The following is a 4,392-nucleotide window of genomic DNA, read 5'->3' as shown; positions in this document are numbered from 1 at the left end:
CACATGTTTTTTCTATACAGCTGGTACAGCATGTACGGCTATACGGCCGGCAGGTTACATAGACTCCCATTGTATGCACTAATGGCCAGGGGATGAGGACGGTGTCTGCAGTATTTACTGACAGTTTTTCTGAGACTATGGCTATGATACTAGAAGCCTAGCAGTCCGGACATGTCTCTCACAATATGGGCACTGTTGAATCATTGATCCATGGCCCCCCTCAGTGTGAACAACTAACAGCTCCGGGAATGTCACACGCATCCCAGAGTCACGGCTCTGCACGGACGTCAGTCCCAGACAGCCTAAGCGGGCTCACTATGAGCGGCCTCGGTTTCATCAGGGTCCTAGCAGAAGGACTCGCTGTGTAATGAGGCGGAAGTAGCGGCTCAGGATTCTGATCCTGAGACCGCTCTCAATCTGGATACACCTGATCGTGACGCCATAGTAAATAATCTTATAGCGTCCATCTATAGAATGTGGGTTATTTCTCACAGCTCCTCCAGGGAGGAGTCAGCTTCACGTATTTTTCTGGACCACTCTGCCTTCAGAGAGGCAGTCCAGGAACACCACGCTTATCCAGATATGCGCTTCTCCAAACGGCTTAGGATACACGTTATCCCTGTCCCCTGACTTGGTCAAGGACTGGACCCAGTGTCCCAAGCGGCATCCTCCAATCTCCAGGCTGGTAGCTAGATCCATAGTTGCAATGGGAGATGGAACTGCACTCAAAGATGCCACTGACAGACAGATGGATCTCTGGTCGAAAGCCATCTATGAGGCTGTCGGCGCACCGTTGGCTCCGGCATTCTCTCCCTTTTGGCACTCCAAGCTATTTCAGCTTGTCTTACACAGATTGACACGGTTACACGTACATCTGTGCCGCAGGTGGCATCCTTAACCTCTCAAATGTCTGCATTTGTTTCTTACGCGATTCAGGTTGTCCTGGACTCTGCGAACCGTGCGGCGGTAGCCTCCGCTACTCCGTGTTTTTAAGCAGAGCCTGGTCTGCTCGTTAAGTGAATGGAAGGCAGATTCTGCTTCCAAAAAAGGTTGCCTAACCAGTTGCCTTTTTCTGCTGACCGACTGTTTGGTGAGCGTTGGATGTAACCATTAAACAGTCCAGGGGTAAGGATTCATCCTTTCCTCAGCCCGGACACAACAAACCCCAACAGAGCAAGAGGCAGTCGGGGTTTTCGGCCTTTTCGAGGCTCGGGCAGGTCCCATTTTTCCTCGTCCAATGTGGACTCAAAAGGATCAGAGGAGCTCAGATTCTTAGCGGGCTCAGTCACGCCCAAAAAAGCGACAGTCTGAAAACCCGCTTCCAAGGCGGCTTCCTCATGACTTGCGGCCTCGGTCGGTAGCAGGCTCTCCCGCCTTGGCGATATTTAGCTGCCATAGGTCAATGACCATTGAGTGTGAGACATTCTGTCTCACGGGTACAGGATAGAGCTCACTTCTCGTCCTCCAACTCGATTCTTCAGAATTTCTCCACTCCCGGCCGAGCCGCTGCTCTTCTGCAAACAGGGTGCACTCTATAGGCAGAAAGAGTGATGACCCCCGTTCCTCTTCAGGAACAAGGTCACGGTTTTTACCCCAAATTCTTTGCGGTACCTATAACAACGGGCCGTTCCGTCCCGTTCTGGATCTAAGAATGCTCAACAAGCTCGTGGACACCAGGCGGTTCCGGATGGAATCCCTCCGCCATGTCATCGCCTCAAGGTCCCAAGGATATTTCCTAGCATCATTAGGCATCAAGGATGCTTATCCACACGTGCCGATTGATCCAGAGCACTAGCGTTTCTACGCTTCGTTATAGGAGACGAACACCTTCTGTTCGTAGCTCTACCTTCCGGCTAGCGACAGTCCCACTGGTCTTCGCCAAGGTCAGGGCAGCAGTAGTCACAGTCCTGCACTCTCAGGGTCACTCTGTGATCCCGTATTTAGACGATCTACTTGTCAAGGCACTCTCTTAGGAAACATGCCAACACTGCCCGAACGTTGCGCTGGAGACTCTCTAGAGTTTTTGGGTGGATCATCAACTTTTTAAAGTCAGATCCGACCCCGGCCCTATCGATAACATATCTAGGCATAGAGTTTCTTACTCTCTCAGCGATAGTGAAGCTTCCGCTAGACAAACAGCATTCACTACGGGCTGCAAGCTCTTCTTTAAGAACCAGTCGCACACATTGAGACGCCTCATGCACTTCCTACGTAAGATGGTAGCAATGGAGGCAGTTCCTTTCGCGCAGTTTTACTGCGTCCACTACAATAGGACATTCTCCGCCAATGGGACGAGGAGTCGACGTCCCTCAACAGAGTCGTCGTTCTTTCTCAGGCGGCCAAGGAATCTCTACGGTGGTGGCTTCTTCCCACCTCTTGGTCAAAAAGAAGGTCCTTCCTATCCCCATCCTGGGCGATAGTTACGACAGACGCGAGTCTATCAGGGTGGGGAGCAGTTTTTCTCCACTACAGCGCTCAGGGTACGTGGACTCAGCAAGAGTCCACCCTTCAGATCAATGTTCTTGAACACAGAGCAGTGTATCTTGCCCTACAAACCTTCCAACAGCGGCTGGAAAGCAAGCATATCCGACTTCAGTCGGACAGCTCCACAGCGGTGGCATACATCAACCACCAAGGAAGAACGCGCAACCGGCAAGCCTTCCAGGAAGTCCGGCAGGTTCTGATGTGGGTGGAAGACACGGCATCCACCATATCCACAATTCACATCCCAAGTGTGGGAACTAGGAAGCTGACTTCCTAAGTCGCTGAGGTGTGGCCGAAAGAGTATGGTCTCCTCACCCGGACGGGTTTCAGGAGATCTGGCGCCGCTGACAGAGGCCGGACGTCGATCTAATGGCGTCACGGCACAACAACAATGTGCCAGCTTCATGGCACGGTTTCACAATCATCGAGCTCTGGCGGCAAACGCCTTAGTTCAGCATTGGTCGCAGTTCCAGCTACCTTAGGTGCCACCTCTGGCATTGTTGCCCAGAGTACTGCGCTAGATCAAGACCGACTGCGGCCGCGCCATCCTCGTCGCTACAAATTGGCCGAGGATGTTGTGGTATGAGTCCTGGAACCTAGTGTCGTCAGGATTACCTCAGGACGTGGTTGCCACCATGAGACAGGCTAGCATACCAACGTCCGCCAAGATTGACCACAGGACGTGGAAGATTTTCTTATCTCGGTGCTCGGCGCAGGGTGTTTCTCCCTGGCCGGTTGCATCGTCTATGTTTCCTTCCTTCCTGCAATCTAGGTAGGAAAATGGGTTGTCGCTCAGTTCCCTTTAGGGACAAGTCTCAGCGCTATCTGTATTTTTTCAGAAACGACAACTTCCTCAGGTACGTACGTTCCTACGGGGAGTTTGTCTTCTCAGCACTCCGTACAAGCGGCCGTTAGAGCCCTGAGATCTGAACAAGGTTCTAATTGCTCTCCAGATGCCGCCTTTCGAGCCTTTGAAGGATGTCTCCCTTCCCGCTTTTCACGGGAAGTGGCCTTCTAGTAACGGTCTCGTCTCTTAGGAGAGTTTCCGAGCTAGCAACGCTCTCATACAAACTCCCTTCCTGGTCCTTCACCAGGACAGGGTAGTTCTGCGTCCGGTTCCGGAATTTCTCCCTAAGGTGGTATCCCACTTTCATATCAATCAGGATATCACCTCACCTTCTTTGTGTCCTCGTCCAGTCCATCAATTTCAGAAAGATTTGCATCTGTTGGTTCTGGTGAGAGCACTCAGGTTCTACTTCCCGCATGGCGCTCCTGCGCCACCCGGATGCACTCTTTGTCCTTGTCGCTGGTCGGCGTAAACAGTCGCAAGCTTCCAAATCCACCCTTGCTCGGGGGATCGAGGAACCAATTCTTGAAACCTACAGTTCTACTGGGCTTCTGGTTCTCTCAAGGCCGAAGGCCCATTCTACCAGAGCCGTGGGTGCATCCTGGACATTACGGCACCAGGCTACGGCTCAGCAGGTGTGTCAGGCACCTACCTGATTGGGTCTGCATACTTTTACCAAGCATTTTCAGGTGCATACCTACGCTTCGGCAGACGCCAGCCTAGGTAGACAAGTCCTTCAGGCGGCAATTGCCCACCTGTAGGAAAGGGCTGTTTGACGGCCCTATCACGAGGTATTCTTTTACCCACCCAGGGACTGCTTTTGGACGTCCCAATTGTCTGGGTCTCCCAATTAGGAGCGAAAAAGAAGAAGGGAATTTTGTTTACTTACCGTAAATTCCTTTTCTTCTAGCTCCAATTGGGAGACCCAGCACCCGCCCTGTTTTCTCTGGGTTTTTTCTGTTTTTTCGGGTACACATGTTGTTCATGTGGTATGGTTCAGTTCTCCGATGTTTCCTCGGATTGAATTGGTCTTTAAACCAGTTATTGGCTTTCCTCCTTCT

The sequence above is a fragment of the Anomaloglossus baeobatrachus genome, unplaced genomic scaffold (assembly GCF_048569485.1).
Source record: "Anomaloglossus baeobatrachus isolate aAnoBae1 unplaced genomic scaffold, aAnoBae1.hap1 Scaffold_125, whole genome shotgun sequence".
Classification (NCBI taxonomy): Eukaryota; Metazoa; Chordata; class Amphibia; order Anura; family Aromobatidae; genus Anomaloglossus; species Anomaloglossus baeobatrachus.
Note: the sequence above shows the minus strand (reverse complement) of the source record.